The sequence below is a fragment of the Phyllobates terribilis genome, unplaced genomic scaffold, assembly GCF_046119375.1.
Source record: "Phyllobates terribilis strain yellow unplaced genomic scaffold, ASM4611937v1 Scaffold_1__5_contigs__length_1240528914, whole genome shotgun sequence".
NCBI lineage: Eukaryota > Metazoa > Chordata > Amphibia > Anura > Dendrobatidae > Phyllobates > Phyllobates terribilis.
The window spans coordinates 1,210,621,870-1,210,648,663 of NW_027362761.1; positions in this window are offsets into that span (position 1 = coordinate 1,210,621,870).

Sequence of the window (26,794 nt, forward strand, 5' to 3'; positions counted from 1 at the left end):
TGACACCAGTCCTCCATTGTTTTCTTAGAGCCGTTACCTTCCTCCGGGTGAGATGGAGGCAAGGGTTCCACAGATTGTATAGCATTTTGGTTAATGGTATATAATTTGGCTAGCGTGGCATACCGGGGCAGGTACACTTCCCTCTTCCCGATATTGATTATGCGAACGGGCACCCTCCCATGGCGTACATTAACCACCCCCCGTGCTGTCAAGATGGTGGGCCTACTGTCTGAGTAAACTGGTTCTACCATTGCCTGGTAATCTCTACCTCTCAGACCAATAGCTGCCCGGCACCAAATCATCATTTCACTTTTTGGGGGCATGGCAATAGGGAAAGGGTCACACATTCTCACGCTACCAATCTCACCGCCGGAGAGTTCCACCTGTTGCCGTCGCATCAGTGCCCGGATCTCTTTTTGGAGCACTCGCTGCTCGCCGGAGCTGGCGTTCTTGGCAACCTGCTGTAAAAGGAAAATCACCTCTGCAAGACAATTTTCAATTACATTAGTTCCTAGAGTTATCTTTGGGTGACTCTCGTGTTTGTCAATGTCTACAATGATCAGTCCCTGTGCTGCCAGTTCAACTCTACCAATTTTAATGGTCACCTCTTTAAATCCGATCTGTGGCACGGGCTGACCATTGCTGGCGATGATACTCAAGTCGTCGTCAGGGTAGCGGGTAATATCCGAGTCATTCCAGTACTGCTTGAAGTGCACGTAGGGGATGGTGGTGACCTGTGACCCGGTGTCCAGTAGGGCACTCATAGGAATGCCATCCAGTACCACAGGCAAGACTGGACGTCCTCCCACATATTTGTCGCGCCAGTTCGATGGGCCTGATGAACTTTTTCCTAGGGGTTGGCCCTCTACCCTAGGTTGTGCCAGTTTAAAGGACAGTACCTTGCCATATGTCCGGGTTGATTACAGCGGCGGCAGATGGGTCGTCCGTCCTCGTTGTATCGGTCGCTGGGTCTTCCTCTGGCCGGTGGGGTCCTCCTTGGTCGACGCCACGGGATGTCCTCCGGTCCGGATGCCAGCTGGATCTTCCCTGGAGTAGAAACCTGTAAAGACTGCACAGTTCGGGTTAGCGCAGCAACGCTTTTAGCTAGCTCTTGGACCTGATGGTGCAGGTCTGGAGCCGGGTCATTGCTCAAAGCCTGCGCATCAGCTCCCACAGGCCCTGCCGACAAGGGCGCCGCCTCCTGGTGGTAAGTAGTAGTGGGGCGTCTGTGGGTCACAACGCCACCTGGTGCCGGTTCTCGGAGCACCCGGATGGCTCTGTCCTTGAACTGTGCAAATCCTAGATGAGGGTCCTGTAAGGCCATTGCCCGCAACTGGGTTCGGTGGGCATTGCAATATAAACCCTCTATAAATTGTTCAGTCAACAGCCTGTCCTCGTCTCCCACGCCGTCAGGGTCGGTCTGCTTAATGGCTCTCAGGGCTTCTTGTAGGTTTAATGCATAGTCCCTTATACTCTCATGTGCCCGCTGTTTGCACCCGTAGAATCTAAGCTTGATCTCGGCTGAGGTGCGGGTATCAAAGGTGTCCCTCAGCCGGGTTAGTATCCCTGCGACAGTCCTCCCCCCAGGTGGCCAGGACTTTACCTCCCTTCGGGCTGCCCCAGTTAATTGGGCCACCAGGATGCTCACTTTTTGCTCTTCTGTGAGGGGGTACACCTGGAAGAGGCTATCCAGCTTTTCTCTAAAGTCATGCAGGGTATGTGACTCCCCTGAGTACTGGGGTAGCCAGGCCGCTCCCGGGATATAGGGCATGGTGAAAGGCATGACTGCAGCAGCGGTGGCGCTGGCGGGGGTTGAGGCAGTGAAGCTCTCCTCCGTATCCGACATCCTCCTCCCCCCTAGTGGACCGTGGCCTGCCTTGCGATGATCCTCTTCCGTAGGCCGCGGCTCCGCAGTAGATCGTCAGGGTTGAGGACCTTCCGTCGCGCTCCTGTGACGTCGGCGTCTGCTGGGCTCCTTCCAGGACCTTACGCGACGTCCGGACGTGAGGCGGGGCTTCAGTTCTCGCGCGCTTTCGGAGTCCACGCCCCTCTTCTTCCCGCGCGACATCTTCAAGATGGCGTCCAACGGCGGGAAAACTCCACGGAAGGCGGGAAGAAGGCTGAAAATGGCGCCGGATGGCGGGAATCTTCACCGATGGCGGGAAGAAGGCTGAAGATGGCGCCGGATGGCGGGAATCTTCACCACAGGTAAGTTTGAACAGTCTTTTTCAGGCACGCAGTACCCGGTGGTTGCGGGCACGAAATCCTGCCGACTACGCCAAAAGTTGACGCGCCCCTGGGCCTGTGTCGCGCTGCGTTGCGCACGCGGGAGCTTACCCGGAGCCGGATCTGTTGAGGGTTGTAGTCTCGTGGCGGTGACCTGGTCCGTGCCCAGGGAGTCAAACTGAGCGGCGACGTATCAGCGGTAGATGTTGGACGACTACGCCACCCGTTGAGTACAGCTAAGGAGCTGCTGCTGCAGGGCAGACCGCTGAGGCCGGTGGTAGGATTGTGCAGCGTGATAGTATAACCCCCAACGGGAGGGGTATGGCCTCAGGGCAGCCGACGTGGATGATGGGGGTAGCAGGAACCACTCGGAGACGGTACGGTGTAGTTCAGGGTCTTTACTGGTGACAAAGATAGACCCTCCCGGAGTACTGGCTAGCGATTGGGGCCTGGTCAGTCCTTGAGCAGATGGGATCTCCCCTGGCCAGGCGGAGTTGTAGGCCTCCCAAACTAACTGTACTCTTCTGGCTACCTTGCTAGAGGCGGGTATAAGTAGCCCACGTCCCTCAGTGTACCGTGTGGTGCTCACCCGTATGGCCGGTGACTCGGGGCCTTCTAGTAGCTTCCGCTCCACGACGGCGGTGCTGGTCCCATGCGTGTGACCGTGCCTTCGGGTTTCTTGGCCAGAGGACCTGGAATCCCCTGCCTGACGGATTCTGCTGCTGGGTAGGAGTTAGTCCCCACAGCCTCGGACTCCGGGTCCGGTAAGAAATCTTCTCAGTCAGGGCGAGCTCTGCAGCTGCCAGCCCCTGACTCCTTGTAGTACTGCTCCCACAGAGCTCCTGATGTTCTTTTCCTATATCTGCTTCTCTGTCTCTACTTCTTCTCTACTCACTAACCCTGCCTCAGTCCTAGGTTTATATAGGGGAAGTTCTTCCCCTCCCAGGACTGGGCAGGAGGTGTGGCATGCATAGGATTCCTGACCAAGAGACCTCCCACCTGCTCTCAGACGTAATATCTCTATCACTGTGGCAACCAGACCCCTGGGGTGTCACAGAAGCATTATCTGCTATTCAACAAACAACTGCACTGCTCTGTGTTCAATAGTGATGTTCTGCGGTCCCTTTGTAATTTGGACAGGAAGGTCCAGTGACAAGATGTGGGTGTTTGTTGTGGCATAATTTCGGCTTGCCCACGGCCTCGGTTTCAGCCTCTGCATGCACCATCACCATCACGTCCACTTCCCTGTCTCTTGCCATGCACCCATTTTAAATGGAGGACAATATTTTCCACTTTCAGTACAAATGGCTGAATTTGAAACGCAGTTATAGGTGATACATCTGACAGAAAACCACAGTTTTAAATATCGGGCCTGTAGGTTACTGTTCTTCACAGCGACCTTGTGTAAATAGCTTCCCTGACACACTGCAACAAAATGGAAATGGAGGCCATAAATGGCTGAATTTGGAACGCAGTTATTTGTGAAACGTCTGACGGGGAACCACGGTTTTAAATTGCAGGCCTGTAGTTTACTAATACTATTCTTTACAGTTACCTCATATGAATTGCTTCGCTGACACACTGCAACAAAATGGAAGCCAGAAATGGCTGATTTTGGAATGCCGTTATATGTGGTACGTCTGTTAGAGAACCATGGTTTTAAATTGCAGGCCTGTAGTTTACTAATACTATTCTTTACAGTGACCTCGTTTGAATAGCTTCGCTGACACACTGCAGCAAAATGGAAATTTAGGCCAATATTTTCCACGTCAACTGCCAATTTCTGGATTTTTATCGCTGTAATGTAGAAAAGATCTGGCTGTGTTTTGCAGTGCTAACAAGCAAATGGAGCAGAAAAATGGTGTACTCTGAATTGCTTTTTAAGCAAATAATCAGGATTAAGATAAAATAAAAATTAGCCCTGGCCCCTGATACCTGGGGCTATGTCTAGAAATATCTGTAATAGCAGCTGTCAGAATGTGCTATGGACCTTCTTGTGCTGTAAGCACTGCAGTCTGCACATACACTGCCTGCCTGCCTAACTCCTGCTATCACCAGTAATATATGCAGCTGGATTAGTCCTCAGAAGGACTGTTGGTTCAGTTGGATATAGATATCTGTTGTAGAATACCTACACTAACTATGAAGAAGCAAAGCTCTCCCTGACACAGCAGCAGCTCTCCCTACACTGTCTGATCCGGAGTGACTGTGACGAGCATGACGGCGGCTGGTCTGATATAGACCTGATGACGCTGTGCGGCCAGCCAATCACTGTAATGCCACAACCAACATGGCTACGGCAAGACAGTGTGTGCCAAGCAATCCCTGCATGTTCATTGGCTCTCTAAAGAGCGCCAAACATGCAGGGAGGGGACCCGAGCTCCCGCCCGAGCAACCCGGAAATACTCGCCGAGCTTGTCAAGCACCGTGATGCGACTACCGAGTAGTGGCGAGCACGTTCACTCATCACTACTAAGGAGTAAAAAGTCTACAACCTTCTACATTCAACAGTTAGATATAAAAGCTGTGTATTATTAATCTTAACAAAATACAAATGCTGTTCTCTACAAAAGAGAAAATTACTAAAAAACATGCACATGCTGAACGCTATCTACAACAATATAGCTAATATAATAATTCCCCCTATGTACAAGAATATAACTACTATAATACTGCTCCTATGTACAAGAATATAACTAATATAATAATTCCCCCTATGTACAAGAATATAACTACTATAATACTGCCCCTATGTACAAGAATATAACTACTATAATACTGCTCCTATGTACAAGAATATAACTACTATAATACTGCCCCTATGTACAAGAATATAACTACTATAATGCTGCCCCTATGTACAAGAATATAAATACTATAATACTGCTCCTATGTACAAGAATATAACTACTATAATACTGCTCCGATGTACAGGAATATAATTACTATAATACTGCCCCCTATGTACAAGAATATAACTACTATAATACTGCTCCTATGTACAAGAATATAACTACTATAACACTGCTCCCTATGTACAAGAATATAACTACTATAATACGGCTCCTATGTACAAGAATATAACTACTATAACACTGCTCCCTATGTACAAGAATATAACTACTATAATACTGCTCCTATGTACAAGAATATAACTACTATAATACTGCCCCTATGTACAAGAATATAACTACTATAATGCTGCCCCTATGTACAAGAATATAAATACTATAATACTGCTCCTATGTACAAGAATATAACTACTATAACACTGCTCACTATGTACAAGAATATAACTACCATAATACTGCCCCTATGTACAAGAATATAACTACTATAATACTGCTCCTATGTACAAGAATATAACTACTATAATACTGCTCCGATGTACAGGAATATAACTACTATAATACTGCCCCCTATGTACAAGAATATAACTACTATAATACTGCCTCTATGTACAAGAATATAACTACTATAACACTGTCCCCTATGTATAAGAATTTAACTATTATATTACTGCTCCTATGTACAAGAATATAACTACTATAATACTGCTCCTATGTACAAGAATATAAATACTATAATACTGCCCCGATGTACAAGAATATAACTACTATAAAATTGCTGACTATGTACAAGAATATAACTACTATAATACTGCTCCCTATGTACAAGAATATAACTACTATAACACTGTCCCCTATGTATAAGAATTTAACTATTATATTACTGCCCCTATGTACAAGAATATAACTACTATAATACTGCTTCTATATACAAGAATAAAACTACAATAATACTGCCCACTATGTACAAGAATATAACTACTATAATACTGCTACTATATTTAAGAATATAACTACTTTAATACTGTCCCTATGTGCAAGAATATAACTACCATAATGCTGCTTCTATGTACAAGAATATAACTACTATAATACTGCTCCCTATGTACAACAATATAACTACCATAATACTGCCCACTATATACAAGAATATAACTACAATAATACTGCCCCTATGTACAAGAATATAACTACTATAATACTGCCCCTGTGTACAAGAATATAACTACTATAATACTGCTCCCTATGTACAAGAATATAACTACTATGATACTGCTCCTATGTGCAAAAATATAACTACTATAATACTGCCCCTATGTACAAGAATATAACTACTATAATACTGCTACCTATGTACAAGAATATATCTACTATAATACTGCTCCCTATGTACAAGAATATAACTACTATAATACTGCTCCTATGTTCAAGAATATAACTACTATAATACTGCTCCTATGTACAAGAATATAACTACTATAATACTGCTCCTATGTACAAGAATATAACTACTATAATACTGCTCCTATGTACAAGAATATAACTACTATAATACTGCTCTCTATGTACAAGAATATAACTACTATAATACTGATCATATGTACAAGAATATAACTACTATAGTACTGCTCCTATGTACAGGAATATAACTACTATAATACTGCACCTATGTACAAGAATATAACTACTATAATACTGCTCCTATGTACAAGAATATAACTACTATAATACTGCCCCTATGTACAAGAATATAACTACTACAATACTGCTCCCTATGTACAAAAATATAACTACTATAACACTGCCCCTATGTACAAGAATATAACTACTATAAAATTGCTCCCTATGTACAAGAATATAACTACTATAATACTGCTCCCTATGTACAAGAATATAACTACTATAATACTGCCCCTCTGTACAAGAATATAACTACTATAATACTGCCCCTATGTACAAGAATATAACTACTATAATATTGCTCCCTATGTGCAAGAATATAACTACTATAATACTGCTCCCTATGTACAAGAATATAACTACTATAATACTGCTCCTATGTACAAGAATATAACTGCTATAATACTGCTCCTATGTACAAAAATATAACTACTATAATATTGCCCTCTATGTACAAGAATATAACTACTATAATACTGCCCCTATGTACAAGAATATAACTACTATAATACTGCCCCTATGTACAAGAATATAACTACTATAATACTGCCCCTATGTACAAGAATATAACTACTATAATACTTCCCCCTATGTACAAGAATATAACTACTATAATATTGCCCCCTATGTACAAGAATATAACTACTATAATACTGCCCCTATGTGCAAGAATATAACTACTATAATACTGCCCCTCTGTACAAGAATATAACTGCTATAATACTGCCCCTATGTACAAGAATATAACTACTATAATACTGTCCCTATGTACAAGGATATAACTACTATAATATTGATCCCTATGTGCAAGAATATAACTACTATAATACTGCTCCTATGTACACGAATATAACTACTATAATACTGCTCCTATGTACAGGAATATAACTACTATAATATTGCCCCCTATGTACAAGAATATAACTACTATAATACTGCCCCTATGTACAAGAATATAACTACTATATAACTGCCCCCATGTACAAGAATATAACTACTATAACACTGCTCCTATGTACAACAATATAACTACTATAATACTGCTCCCTATGTGCAAGAATATAACTACTATAATACTGCCTCTATGTACAAGAATATAACTACTATAATACTGCTCCTATGTACAAGAATATAACTACTATAATACTGCCTCTATGTACAAGAATATAACTACTATAATACTGCTCCTATGTACAAGATTATAACTACTATAATACTGCTCCCTATGTACAACAATATAACTACCATAATACTGCCCACATTATACAAGAATATAACTACTATAATACTGCCCCTATGTACAAGAATATAACTAGTATAATACTGCCCCTATGTACAAGAATATAACTACTATAATACTGCCCCTGTGTACAAGAATATAACTACTATAATACTGCTCCCTATGTACAAGAATATAACTACTATGATACTGCTCCTATGTGCAAAAATATAACTACTATAATACTGCCCCTATGTACAAGAATATAACTACTATAAAATTGCTCCCTATGTACAAGAATATAACTACTATAATACTGCTCCCTATGTACAAGAATATATCTACTATAATACTGCTCCCTATACACAAGAATATAACTACTATAATACTGCTCCTATGTACAGGAATATTACTACTATAATACTGATCCTATGTACAAGAATATAACTACTATAATACTGCCCCCTATGTACAAGAATATAACTACTATAATACTGCCCCCTATGTACAAGAATATAACTACTATAATACTGCTCCCTATGTGCAAGAATATATCTACTATAATACTGCTCCCTATGTACAAGAATATAACTACTATAATACTGCTCCTATGTACAAGAATATAACTGCTATAATACTGCTCCTATGTACAGAAATATAACTACTATAATATTGCCCCCTATGTACAAGAATATAACTAATATAATACTGCCCCTATGTACAAGAAAATAACTACTATAATACTGCCCCTATGTACAAGAATATAACTACTATAATACTGCCCCTATGTACAAGAATATAACTAATATAATACTTCCCCCTATGTACAAGAATATAACTACTATAATATTGCCCCCTATGTACAAGAATATAACTACTATAATACTGCCCCTATGTGCAAGAATATAACTACTATAATACTGCCCCTCTGTACAAGAATATAACTACCATAATACTGCCCCTATCTACAAGAATATAACTACTATAATACTGTCCCTATGTACAAGAATATAACTACTATAATATTGATCCCTATGTGCAAGAATATAACTAATATAATACTGCTCCTATGTACAGGAATATAACTACTATAATACTGCCCCTATGTACAAGAATATAACTACTATAATACTGCCCCTATGTACAAGAATATAACTTCTATAATACTGCTCCTATGTACAAGAATATAACTACTATAATACTGCTCCCTATGTGCAAGAATATAACTACTATAATACTGCCTCTATGTACAAGAATATAACTGCTATAATACTGCTCCTATGTACAAGAATATAACTACTATAATACTGCATCTATGTACAAGAATATAACTACTATAATCCTGCTCCTATGAACAAGATTATAACTACTATAATACTGCTCCTATGTACAAGATTATAACTACTATAACACTGCCCCCATGTACAAGAACATAACTACTATAATACTGCCTCTATGTACAAGAATATAACTACTATAATACTGCCCCCTATGTACAAGAATATAACTACTATAATACTGCCTCTATGTACAAGAATATAACTACTATAATATTGCCCCTATGTACAAGAATATAACTACTATAATACTGCCTCTATGTACAAGAATATAGCTACTATAATACTGCTCCTATGGACAAGATTATAACTACTATAATACTGCCCCCTATGTACTGGAATATAACTACTATAATACTGCTCCTATGTACAAGAATATAACTACTATAATCCTCCCCCCTATGTACAAGAATATAACTACTATAATACTGCCCCCTATGTACTGGAATATAACTACTATAATACTGCCCACTATGTACAAGAATATAACTACTATAATACTGCTCCTATGTACAAGATTATAACTACTATAATACTGGCCCCTATGTACAAGAATATAACTACTATAATACTGCTCCTATGTACAAGAATATAAGTACTATAATACTGCCCCCTATGTACAAGAATATAACTACTATAATAATTCCCCCTATGTACAAGAATATAACTACTATAATACTGCTCCTATGTACAAGAATATAACTACTATAATACTGCCACCTATGTACTGGAATATAACTACTATAATACTGCCCCTATGTAGAAGAATATAACTACTATAATACTACTCCTATGTACAAGAATATAACTACTATAATACTGCCCCTATATGCAAGAATATAACTACTATAATACTGCCCCCTATGTACAAGAATATAACTACTATAATACTACTCCTATGTACAAGAATATAACTAATATAATACTGGCCCCTATGTACAAGAATATAACTACTATAATACTGCTCCTATGGACAAGAATATAACTACTATAATACTGCTCCTATGTACAAGAATATAACTACTATAATATTCCTCCTATGTACAAGAATATAACTACTATAATAATTTCCCCTATGTACAAGAATATAACTACTATAATACTGCTCCTATGTACAAGAGTATAACTACTATAATACTGCCCCTATGTACAAGAATATAACTACTATAATACTGCTCCTATGTACAAGAATATAACTTCTATAATACTGCTCCTATGTACAAGAGTATAACTATTATAATACTGCTCCTATGTACAAGAATATAACTACTATAATACTGCTCCTATGTACAAGAATATACCTACTATAATACTGCTCTTATGTACATGAATATAACGACTATAATACTGTCCCTATGTACAAGAATATAACTATTATAATACTGCCCCTTTGTACAAGAATATAACTACTATAATACTGCCTCTATGTACAAGAATATAACTACTATAATATTGTCCCCTATGTACAAGAATATAACTATTATATTACTGCCCCTATGTACAAGAATATAACTACTATAATACTGCCCACTATGTACAAGACTATAACTACTACAATACTGCTCCTATATTTAAGAATATAACAACTTTAATACTTTCCCTATGTGCAAGAATATAACTACCATAATGCTGCTTCTATGTACAAGAATATAACTACTATAATACTGCTCCCTATGTACAACAATATAACTACCATAATACTGCCCACTATATACAAGAATATAACTACAAAAATACTGCCCCTATGTACAAGAATATAACTACTATAATACTGCCCCTATGTACAAGAATATAACTACTATAATACTGCCCCTGTGTACAAGAATATAACTACTATAATACTGCTCCATATGTACAAGAACATAACTACTATGATACTGCTCCTATGTGCAAAAATATAACTACTATAATACTGCGCCTATGTACAAGAATATAACTACTATAATACTGCCCCTCTGTACAAGAATATAACTACTATAATACTGCCCCTATGTACAAGAATATAACTACTATAATACAGTCCGTATGTACAAGAATATAACTACTATAATATTGATCCCTATGTGCAAGAATATAACTACTATAATACTGCTCCTATGTACAGGAATATAACTACTATAATATTGCCCCCTATGTACAAGAATATAACTACTATAATACTGCCCCTATGTACAAGAATATAACTACTATAATACTGCTCCCTATGTGCAAGAATATAACTACTATAAAATTGCTCCCTATGTACAAGAATATAACTACTACAATACTGCTCCCTATGTACAAAAATATAACTAGAATAATACTGCCCCTATGTACAAGAATATAACTACTATTATACTGCTCCTATGTATAAGACTATAACTACTATAATACTGCTTCTATGTGCAGGAATATAATTACTATAATATTGCCCCCTATGTTCAAGAATATAACTACTATAATACTGCACCTATGTACAAGAATATAACTACTATAATACTGCCCCTATGTACAAGAATATAACTACTACAATACTGCCCCTATGTTCAAGAATATAACTACTATAATACTTCCCCCTATGTACAAGAATATAACTACTATAAAACTGCTCCTATGTACAAGATTATAACTACTATAATACTGGCCCCTATGTACAAGAATATAACTACTATAATACTGCTCCTATGTACAAGAATATAAGTACTATAATACTGCCCCCTATGTACAAGAATATAACTACTATAATAATTCCCCCTATGTACAAGAATATAACTACTATAATACTGCTCCTATGTACAAGAATATAACTACTATAATACTGCCACCTATGTACTGGAATATAACTACTATAATACTGCCCCTATGTACAAGAATATAACTACTATAATACTACTCCTATGTACAAGAATATAACTACTATAATACTGCCCCTATGTACAAGATTATAACTACTATAATACTGCCCCCATGTACAAGAACATAACTACTATAATACTGCCTCTATGTACAAGAATATAACTACTATAATACTGCCCCCTATGTACAAGAATATAACTACTATAATACTGCCTCTATGTACAAGAATATAACTACTATAATATTGCCCCTATGTACAAGAATATAACTACTATAATACTGCCTCTATGTACAAGAATATAGCTACTATAATACTGCTCCTATGGACAAGATTATAACTACTATAATACTGCCCCCTATGTACTGGAATATAACTACTATAATACTGCTCCTATGTACAAGAATATAACTACTATAATACTGGCCCCTATGTACAAGAATATAACTACTATAATACTGAACCCCTATGTACTGGAATATAACTACTATAATACTGCCCACTATGTACAAGAATATAACTACTATAATACTGCTCCTATGTACAAGATTATAACTACTATAATACTGGCCTCTATGTACAAGAATATAACTACTATAATACTGCTCCTATGTACAAGAATATAAGTACTATAATACTGCCCCCTATGTACAAGAATATAACTACTATAATAATTCCCCCTATGTACAAGAATATAACTACTATAATACTGCTCCTATGTACAAGAATATAACTACTATAATACTGCCACCTATGTACTGGAATATAACTACTATAATACTGCCCCTATGTACAAGAATATAACTACTATAATACTACTCCTATGTACAAGAATATAACTACTATAATACTGCCCCTATATGCAAGAATATAACTACTATAATACTGCCCCCTATGTACAAGAATATAACTACTATAATACTACTCCTATGTACAAGAATATAACTAATATAATACTGGCCCCTATGTACAAGAATATAACTACTATAATACTGCTCCTATGGACAAGAATATAACTACTATAATACTGCTCTCTATGTACAAGAATATATCTACTATAATACTGCTCCCTATGTGCAAGAATATAACTACTATAATACTGCTCCTATGTACAGGAATATTACTACTATAATACTGCTCCTATGTACAAGAATATAACTACTATAAAATTGCTCCCTATGTACAAGAATATAACTACTATAATACTGCTCTCTATGTACAAGAATATAACTACTATAATACTGCTCCTATGTACAAGAATATAACTACTATAATACTGGCCCTGTGTACAAGAATATAACTACTATAATACTGCTCCTATGTACAAGAATATAACTACTATAAAATTGCTCCCTATGTACTGGAATATAACTACTATAATACTGCTCTCTATGTACAAGAATATAACTACTATAATACTGCTCCTATGTACAAGAATATAACTACTATAATACTGGCCCTGTGTACAAGAATATAACTACTATAATACTGCTCCTATGTAGAAGAATATAACCACTATAATACAGCTCCTATGTACAAGAATATATCTACTATAATACTGCCCCCTATGTACAAGAATATAACTACTATAATACTGCCCCTATGTACAAGACTATAACTACTATAATACTGCCCCCATGTACAAGAACATAAGTACTATAATACTGCCTCTATGTACAAGAATATAACTACTATAATACTGCCCCCTATGTACAAGAATATAACTACTATAATACTGCCTCTATGTACAAGAATATAACTACTATAATATTGCCCCTATGTACAAGAATATAACTACTATAATACTGCCTCTATGTACAAGAATATAGCTACTATAATACTGCTCCCATGGACAAGATTATAACTACTATAATACTGCCCCCTATGTACTGGAATATAACTACTATAATACTGCTCCTATGTACAAGAATATAACTACTATAATACTGGCCCCTATGTACAAGAATATAACTACTATAATACTGAACCCCTATGTACTGGAATATAACTACTATAATACTGCCCACTATGTACAAGAATATAACTACTATAATACTGCTCCTATGTACAAGATTATAACTACTATAATACTGGCCCCTATGTACAAGAATATAACTACTATAATACTGCTCCTATGTACAAGAATATGAGTACTATAATACTGCCCCCTATGTATAAGAATATAACTACTATAATAATTCCCCCTATGTACAAGAATATAACTACTATAATACTGCTCCTATGTACAAGAATATAACTACTATAATACTGCCACCTATGTACTGGAATATAACTACTATAATACTGCCCCTATGTACAAGAATATAACTACTATAATACTACTCCTATGTACAAGAATATAACTACTATAATACTGCCCCTATATGCAAGAATATAACTACTATAATACTGCCCCCTATGTACAAGAATATAACTACTATAATACTACTCCTATGTACAAGAATATAACTAATATAATACTGGCCCCTATGTACAAGAATATAACTACTATAATACTGCTCCTATGGACAAGAATATAACTACTATAATGCTGCTCCTATGTACAAGAATATAACTACTATAATATTCCTCCTATGTACAAGAATATAACTACTATAATAATTTCCCCTATGTACAAGAATATAACTACTATAATACTGCTCCTATGTACAAGAGTATAACTACTATAATACTGCCCCTATGTACAAGAATATAACTACTATAATACTGCTCCTATGTACAAGAATATAACTTCTATAATACTGCTCCTATGTACAAGAGTATAACTATTATAATACTGCTCCTATGTACGAGAATATAACTACTATAATACTGCTCCTATGTACAAGAATATACCTACTATAATACTGCTCTTATGTACATGAATATAACGACTATAATACTGTCCCTATGTACAAGAATATAACTATTATAATACTGCCCCTTTGTACAAGAATATAACTACTATAATACTGCCTCTATGTACAAGAATATAACTACTATAATATTGTCCCCTATGTACAAGAATATAACTATTATATTACTGCCCCTATGTACAAGAATATAACTACTACAATACTGCTTCTATATACAAGAATAAAACTACTATAATACTGCCCACTATGTACAAGACTATAACTACTACAATACTGCTCCTATATTTAAGAATATAACAACTTTAATACTGTCCCTATGTGCAAGAATATAACTACCATAATGCTGCTTCTATGTACAAGAATATAACTACTATAATACTGCTCCCTATGTACAACAATATAACTACCATAATACTGCCCACTATATACAAGAATATAACTACAAAAATACTGCCCCTATGTACAAGAATATAACTACTATAATACTGCCCCTATGTACAAGAATATAACTACTATAATACTGCCCCTGTGTACAAGAATATAACTACTATAATACTGCTCCCTATGTACAAGAACATAACTACTATGATACTGCTCCTATGTGCAAAAATATAACTACTATAATACTGCGCCTATGTACAAGAATATAACTACTATAAAATTGCTCCCTATTTACAAGAATATAACTACTATAATACTGCTCTCTATGTACAAGAATATATCTACTATAATACTGCTCCCTATGTGCAAGAATATAACTACTATAATACTGCTCCTATGTACAGGAATATTACTACTATAATACTGCTCCTATGTACAAGAATATAACTACTATAAAATTGCTCCCTATGTACAAGAATATAACTACTATAATACTGCTCTCTATGTACAAGAATATAACTACTATAATACTGCTCCTATGTACAAGAATATAACTACTATAATACTGGCCCTGTGTACAAGAATATAACTACTATAATACTGCTCCTATGTACAAGGATATAACTACTATAAAATTGCTCCCTATGTACAAGAATATAACTACTATAATACTGCTCTCTATGTACAAGAATATAACTACTATAATACTGCTCCTATGTACAAGAATATAACTACTATAATACTGGCCCTGTGTACAAGAATATAACTACTATAATACTGCTCCTACGTACAAGAATATAACCACTATAATACTGCTCCTATGTACAAGAATATATCTACTATAATACTGCCCCCTATGTACAAGAATATAACTACTATAATACTGCCCCTATGTACAAGAATATAACTACTATAGTACTGCTCCTGTGTACAGGAATATAACTACTATAATACTGCCCCCAGTACAAGAATATAACTGCTATAATACTGCTCCTATGTGCAAGAATATAACTACGATAAAATTGCTCCCTATGTACAAGAATATAACTACTACAATACTGCTCCATATGTACAAAAATATAACTACTATAATACTGCCCCTATGTACAAGAATATAACTACTATAAAATTGCTCCCTATGTACAAGAATATAACTACTATAATCCTGTCCCTCTGTACAAGAATATAACTACTACAATACTGCCCCTATGTACAAAAATATAAGTGCTATAATACTGTCTCTATGTACAAGAATATAAGTACTATAATATTGCTCCCTATGTGCAAGAATATAACTACTATAATACGGCTCCTATGTACAAGAATATAACTGCTATAATACTGCCCCTATGTACAAGAATATAACTACTATAATACTGCCCCTATATATAAGAATATTACTGCTATAATACTGCCCCTATGTACAAGAATATAACTACTATAATACTGCCCCTTTGTACAAGAATATAACTACTATAATACTGCCCCTATGTACAAGAATATAACTACTATAATACTGCCCCTATGTACAAGAATATAACTACTATAATACTGCTCCTATGTACAAGAATATAACTGCTATAATACTGCTCCTATGTACAGAAATATAACTACTATAATATTGCCCCCTATGTACAAGAATATAACTACTATAATACTTCCCCTTTGTACAAGAATATAACTACTATAACACTGCCCCTATGTACAAGAATATAACTACCATAATACTGCCCCTATGTACAAGAATATAACTACTATAATACTTCCCCCTATGTACAAGAATATAACTACTATAATATTGCCCCCTATGTACAAGAATATATCTACTATAATACTGCCCCTATGTGCAAGAATATAACTACTATAATACTGCCCCTCTGTACAAGAATATAACTACTATAATACTGCCCCTATGTACAAGAATATAACTACTATAATACAGTCCGTATGTACAAGAATATAACTACTATAATATTGATCCCTATGTGCAAGAATATAACTACTATAATACTGCTCCTATGTACAGGAATATAACTACTATAATATTGCCCCCTATGTACAAGAATATAACTACTATAATACTGCCCCTATGTACAAGAATTTAACTACTATAATACTGCCCCTATATACAAGAATATAACTACTATAATACTGCTCCTATGTACAAGAATATAACTACTATAATACTGCTCCCTATGTGCAAGAATATAACTACTATAATACTGCTCCCTATGTACAAGAATATAACTACTATTATACTGCTCCTATGTATAAGACTATAACTACTATAATACTGCTCCTATGTGCAGGAATATAATTACTATAATATTGCCCAATATGTTCAAGAATATAACTACTATAATACTGCACCTATGTACAAGAATATAACTACTATAATGCTGCCCCTATGTACAAGAATATAACTACTACAATACTGCTCCTATGTTCAAGAATATAACTACTATAAAACTTCCCCCTATGTACAAGAATATAACTACTATAATATTGCCCCCTATGTACAAGAATATAACTACTATAATACTGCACCTATGTACAAGATTATAACTACTATAATACTGCCCCTCTGTGCAAGAATATAACTACTATAATACTGCCCCTATGTACAAGAATATAACTACTATAATACTGTCCCTATGTACAAGAATATAACTACTATAATATTGCTCCCTATGTGCAAGAATATAACTACTATAATACTGCTCCTATGTACAAGAATATAACTACTATAATATTGCCCCCTATGTACAAGAATATGACTGCTATAATACTGCCCCTATGTACAAGAATATAACTACTATAATACTGCCCCTATGTACAAGAATATAACTTCTATAATACTGCTCCTATGTACAAGAATATAACTACTATAATACTGCTCCCTATGTGCAAGAATATAACTACTATAATACTGCCTCTATGTACAAGAATATAACTACTATAATACTGCTCCTATGTACAAGAATATAACTACTATAATACTGCCTCTATGTACAAGAATATAACTACTATAATACTGCTCCTATGTACAAGATTATAACTACTATAATACTGCTCCTATGTACAAGATTATAACTACTATAATACTGCCCCCATGTACAAGAACATAACTACTATAATACTGCGTCTATGTAAAAGAATATAACTACTATAATACTGCCCCCTATGTACAAGAATATAACTACTACAATACTGCTTCTATATACAAGAATAAAACTACTATAATACTGCCCACTATATACAAGAATATAACTACTACAATACTGCTCCTATATTTAAGAATATAACAACTTTAATACTGTCCCTATGTGCAAGAATATAACTACCATAATGCTGCTTCTATGTACAAGAATATAACTACTATAATACTGCTCCCTATGTACAACAATATAACTACCATAATACTGCCCACTATATACAAGAATATAACTACAAAAATACTGCCCCTATGTACAAGAATATAACTACTATAATACTGCCCCTATGTACAAGAATATAACTACTATAATACTGCCCCTGTGTACAAGAATATAACTACTATAATACTGCTCCCTATGTACAAGAACATAACTACTATGATACTGCTCCTATGTGCAAAAATATAACTACTATAATACTGCCCCTATGTACAAGAATATAACTACTATAAAATTGCTCCCTATTTACAAGAATATAACTACTATAATACTGCCTCTATGTACAAGAATATAACTACTATAATACTGCTCCCTATGTGCAAGAATATAACTACTATAATACTGCTCCCTATGTACAAGAATATAACTACTATTATACTGCTCCTATGTATAAGACTATAACTACTATAATACTGCTCCTATGTGCAGGAATATAATTACTATAATATTGCCCAATATGTTCAAGAATATAACTACTATAATACTGCACCTATGTACAAGAATATAACTACTATAATGCTGCCCCTATGTACAAGAATATAACTACTACAATACTGCTCCTATGTTCAAGAATATAACTACTATAATACTTCCCCCTATGTACAAGAATATAACTACTATAATATTGCCCCCTATGTACAAGAATATAACTACTATAATACTGCACCTATGTACAAGATTATAACTACTATAATACTGCCCCTCTGTGCAAGAATATAACTACTATAATACTGCCCCTATGTACAAGAATATAACTACTATAATACTGTCCCTATGTACAAGAATATAACTACTATAATATTGCTCCCTATGTGCAAGAATATAACTACTATAATACTGCTCCTATGTACAAGAATATAACTACTATAATATTGCCCCCTATGTACAAGAATATGACTGCTATAATACTGCCCCTATGTACAAGAATATAACTACTATAATACTGCCCCTATGTACAAGAATATAACTTCTATAATACTGCTCCTATGTACAAGAATATAACTACTATAATACTGCTCCCTATGTGCAAGAATATAACTACTATAATACTGCCTCTATGTACAAGAATATAACTACTATAATACTGCTCCTATGTACAAGAATATAACTACTATAATACTGCCTCTATGTACAAGAATATAACTACTATAATACTGCTCCTATGTACAAGATTATAACTACTATAATACTGCTCCTATGTACAAGATTATAACTACTATAATACTGCCCCCATGTACAAGAACATAACTACTATAATACTGCGTCTATGTAAAAGAATATAACTACTATAATACTGCCCCCTATGTACAAGAATATAACTACTACAATACTGCTTCTATATACAAGAATAAAACTACTATAATACTGCCCACTATATACAAGAATATAACTACTACAATACTGCTCCTATATTTAAGAATATAACAACTTTAATACTGTCCCTATGTGCAAGAATATAACTACCATAATGCTGCTTCTATGTACAAGAATATAACTACTATAATACTGCTCCCTATGTACAACAATATAACTACCATAATACTGCCCACTATATACAAGAATATAACTACAAAAATACTGCCCCTATGTACAAGAATATAACTACTATAATACTGCCCCTATGTACAAGAATATAACTACTATAATACTGCCCCTGTGTACAAGAATATAACTACTATAATACTGCTCCCTATGTACAAGAACATAACTACTATGATACTGCTCCTATGTGCAAAAATATAACTACTATAATACTGCCCCTATGTACAAGAATATAACTACTATAAAATTGCTCCCTATTTACAAGAATATAACTACTATAATACTGCTCTCTATGTACAAGAATATATCTACTATAATACTGCTCCCTATGTACAAGAATATAACTACTATAATACTGCTCCTATGTACAGGAATATTACTACTATAATACTGCTCCTATGTACAAGAATATAACTACTATAAAATTGCTCCCTATGTACAAGAATATAACTACTATAATACTGCTCTCTATGTACAAGAATATAACTACTATAATACTGCTCCTATGTACAAGAATATAACTACTATAATACTGGCCCTGTGTACATGAATATAACTACTATAATACTGCTCCTATGTACAAGAATATAACTACTATAAAATTGCTCCCTATGTACAAGAATATAACTACTATAATACTGCTCTCTATGTACAAGAATATAACTACTATAATACTGCTCCTATGTACAAGAATATAACTACTATAATACTGGCCCTGTGTACAAGAATATAACTACTATAATACTGCTCCTATGTACAAGAATATAACCACTATAATACTGCTCCTATGTACAAGAATATATCTACTATAATACTGCCCCCTATGTACAAGAATATAACTACTATAATACTGCCCCTATGTACAAGAATATAACTACTATAGTACTGCTCCTGTGTACAGGAATATAACTACTATAATACTGCCCCTATGTACAAGAATATAACTACTATAATACTGCTCCTATGTACAAGAATATAACTACTATGAAATTGCTCCCTATGTACAAGAATATAACTACTACAATACTGCTCCATATGTACAAAAATATAACTACTATAATACTGCCCCTATGTACAAGAATATAACTACTATAAAATTGCTCCCTATGTACAAGAATATAACTTCTATAATACTGCCCCTCTGTACAAGAATATAACTACTACAATACTGCCCCTATGTACAAAAATATAAGTGCTATAATACTGTCTCTATGTACAAGAATATAAGTACTATAATATTGCTCCCTATGTGCAAGAATATAACTACTATAATACGGCTCCTATGTACAAGAATATAACTGCTATAATACTGCCCCTATGTACAAGAATATAACTACTATAATACTGCCCCTATATATAAGAATATTACTGCTATAATACTGCCCCTATGTACAAGAATATAACTACTATAATACTGCCCCTTTGTACAAGAATATAACTACTATAATACTGCCCCTATGTACAAGAATATAACTACTATAATACTGCCCCTATGTACAAGAATATAACTACTATAATACTGCTCCTATGTACAAGAATATAACTGCTATAATACTGCTCCTATGTACAGAAATATAACTACTATAATATTGCCCCCTATGTACAAGAATATAACTACTATAATACTGCCCCTTTGTACAAGAATATAACTACTATAACACTGCCCCTATGTAAAAGAATATAACTACTATAATACTGCCCCTATGTACAAGAATATAACTACTATAATACTTCCCCCTATGTACAAGAATATAACTACTATAATATTGCAACCTATGTACAAGAATATATCTACTATAATACTGCCCCTATGTGCAAGAATATAACTACTATAATACTGCCCCTCTGTACAAGAATATAACTACTATAATACTGCCCCTATGTACAAGAATATAACTACTATAATACAGTCCGTATGTACAAGAATATAACTACTATAATATTGATCCCTATGTGCAAGAATATAACTACTATAATACTGCTCCTATGTACAGGAATATAACTACTATAATATTGCCCCCTATGTACAAGAATATAACTACTATAATACTGCCCCTATGTACAAGAATATAACTACTATAATACTGCCGCTATATATAAGAATATAACTACTATAATACTGCTCCTATGTACAAGAATATAACTACTATAATACTGCTCCCTATGTGCAAGAATATAACTACTATAATACTGCTCCCTATGTACAAGAATATAACTACTATAATACTGCTCCTATGTACAAGACTATAACTACTATAATACTGCTCCTATGTGCAGGAATATAATTACTATAATATTGCCCCCTATGTTCAAGCATATAACTACTATAATACTGCACCTATGTACAAGAATATAACTACTATAATACTGCCCCTATGTACAAGAATATAACTACTACAATACTGCCCCTATGTTCAAGAATATAACTACTATAATACTTCCCCCTATGTACAAGAATATAACTACTATAATATTGCCCCCTATGTACAAGAATATAACTACTATAATACTGCACCTATGTACAAGATTATAACTACTATAATACTGCCCCTCTGTGCAAGAATATAACTACTATAATACTGCCCCTATGTACAAGAATATAACTACTATAATACTGTCCCTATGTACAAGAATATAACTACTATAATATTGCTCCCTATGTGCAAGAATATAACTACTATAATACTGCTCCTATGTACAAGAATATAACTACTATAATATTGCCCCCTATGTACAAGAATATGACTGCTATAATACTGCCCCTATGTACAAGAATATAACTACTATAATACTGCCCCTATGTACAAGAATATAACTTCTATAATACTGCTCCTATGTACAAGAATATAACTACTATAATACTGCTCCCTATGTGCAATAATATAACTACTATAATACTGCCTCTATGTACAAGAATATAACTAATATAATACTGCTCCTATGTAAAAGAATATAACTACTATAATACTGCCTCTATGTACAAGAATATAACTACTATAATACTGCTCCTATGTACAAGATTATCAATACTATAACACTGCTCCTATGTACAAGATTATAACTACTATAATACTGCCCCCATGTACAAGAACATAACTACTATAATACTGCCTCTATGTAAAAGAATATAACTACTATAATACTTTCGCTATGTACAAGAATATAACTACTATAATACTGCTCCTATGGACAAGATTATAACTACTATAATACTGCCCCCTATGTACTGGAATATAACTACTATAATACTGCTCCTATGTACAAGAATATAACTACTATAATACTGGCCCCTATGTACAAGAATATAACTACTATAATACTGCCACCTATGTACTGGAATATAACTACTATAATACTGCCCACTATTTACAAGAATATAACTACTATAATACTGCTCCTATGTAGAAGAATATAACTACTATAATACTGGCCCCTATGTACAAGAATATAACTACTATAATACTGGTCCTATGTACAAAAATATAAGTACTATAATACTGCCCCCTATGTACTGGAATATAACTACTATAATAATTCCCCCTATGTACAAGAATATAACTACTATAATACTGCTCCTATGTACAAGAATATAACTACTATAATACTGCCACCTATGTACTGGAATATAACTACTATAATACTGCCCCTATGTACAAGAATATAACTACTATAATACTACTCCTATGTACAAGAATATAACTACTATAATACTGCCCCTATGTGCAAGAATATAACTATTATAATACTGCCAACTATGTACAAGAATATAACTACTATAATACTGCCCCCTATATGCAAGAATATAACTACTATAATACTGCTCCTATGTACAAGAATATAACTACTATAATACTGGCCCCTATGTACAAGAATATAACTACTATAATACAGCTCCTATGGACAAGAATATTACTGCTATAATACTGCCCCTATGTACAAGAATATAACTACTATAATGCTCCTCCTATGTACAAGAATATAACTACTATAATAATTCAACCTATGTACAAGAATATAACTACTATAATACTGCTCCTATGTACAAGAGCATAACTACTATAATAATGCCCCTATGTACAAGAATATAACTACTATAATACTGCTCCTATGTACAAGAATATAACTAATATAATACTGCTCCTATGTACAAGAATATAACTACTATAATACTGCTCCTATGTACAAGAATATACCTACTATAATACTGCTCTTATGTACATGAATATAACTACTATAATACTGTCCCTATGTACAGTAATATAACTATTATAATACTGCCCCTTTGTACAAGAATATAACTACTATAATACTGCCTCTATGTACAAGAATATAACTACTATAATACTGTCCCCTATGTACAAGAATATAACTATTATATTACTGCCCCTATGTACAAGAATATAACTACTATAATACTGCTTCTATATACAAGAATAAAACTACTATAATACTGCCCACTATGTACAAGAATATAACTACTATAATACTGCTCCTATATTTAAGAATATAACTACTTTAATACTGTCCCTATGTGCAAGAATATAACTACCATAATGCTGCTTCTATGTACAAGAATATAACTACTATAATACTGCTCCCTATGTACAACAATATAACTACCATAATACTGCCCACTATATACAAGAATATAACTACAATAATACTTCCCCTATGTACAAGAATATAACTACTATAATACTGCCCCTATGTACAAGAATATAACTACTATAATACTGCCCCTGTGTACAAGAATATAACTACTATAATACTGCTCCCTATGTACAAGAATATAACCACTATGATACTGCTCCTATGTGCAAAAATATAACTACTATAATACTGCCCCTATGTACAAGAATATAACTACTATAAAATTGCTCCCTACTTACAAGAATATAACTACTATAATACTGCTCCCTATGTACAAGAATATATCTACTATAATACTGCTCCTATGTACAGGAATATTACTACTATAATACTGCTCCAACGTACAAGAATATAACTACTATAAAATTGCTCCCTATGTACAAGAAAATAACTACTATAATACTGCTCTCTATGTACAAGAATCTAACTACTATAATACTGCTCCTATGTACAAGAATATAACTACTATAATACTGGCCCTGTGTACAAGAATATAACTACTATAATACTGCTCCTATGTACAAGAATATAACCAATATAATACTGCTCCTATGTACAAGAATATATCTACTATAATACTGCCCCCTATGTGCAAGAATATAACTACTATAATACTGCCCCTATGCACAAGAATATAACTACTATAGTACTGTTCCCTATGTGCAAGAATATAACTACTATAATACTGCTCCCTATGTACAAGAATATAACTACTATAATACTGCTCCTATGTACAAGACTATAACTACTATAATACTGCTCCTATGTGCAGGAATATAATTACTATAATATTGCCCCCTATGTTCAAGAATATAACTACTATAATACTGCACCTATGTACAAGAATATAACTACTATAATACTGCCCCTATGTACAAGAATATAACTACTACAATACTGCCCCTATGTTCAAGAATATAACTACTATAATACTTCCCCCTATGTACAAGAATATAACTACTATAATATTGCCCCCTATGTACAAGAATATAACTACTATAATACTGCACCTATGTACAAGATTATAACTACTATAATACTGCCCCTCTGTGCAAGAATATAACTACTATAATACTGCCCCTATGTACAAGAATATAACTACTATAATACTGTCCCTATGTACAAGAATATAACTACTATAATATTGCTCCCTATGTGCAAGAATATAACTACTATAATACTGCTCCTATGTACAAGAATATAACTACTATAATATTGCCCCCTATGTACAAGAATATGACTGCTATAATACTGCCCCTATGTACAAGAATATAACTACTATAATACTGCCCCTATGTACAAGAATATAACTACTATAATACTGCTCCTATGTACAAGAATATAACTACTATAATACTGCTCCCTATGTGCAAGAATATAACTACTATAATACTGCCTCTATGTACAAGAATATAACTAATATAATACTGCTCCTATGTACAAGAATATAACTACTATAATACTGCCTCTATGTACAAGAATATAACTACTATAATACTGCTCCTATGTACAAGATTATCAATACTATAATACTGCTCCTATGTACAAGATTATAACTACTATAATACTGCCCCCATGTACAAGAACATAACTACTATAATACTGCCTCTATGTAAAAGAATATAACTACTATAATACTGCCCCCTATGTACAAGAATATAACTACTATAATACTTTCGCTATGTACAAGAATATAACTACTATAATACTGCTCCTATGGACAAGATTATAACTACTATAATACTGCCCCCTATGTACTGGAATATA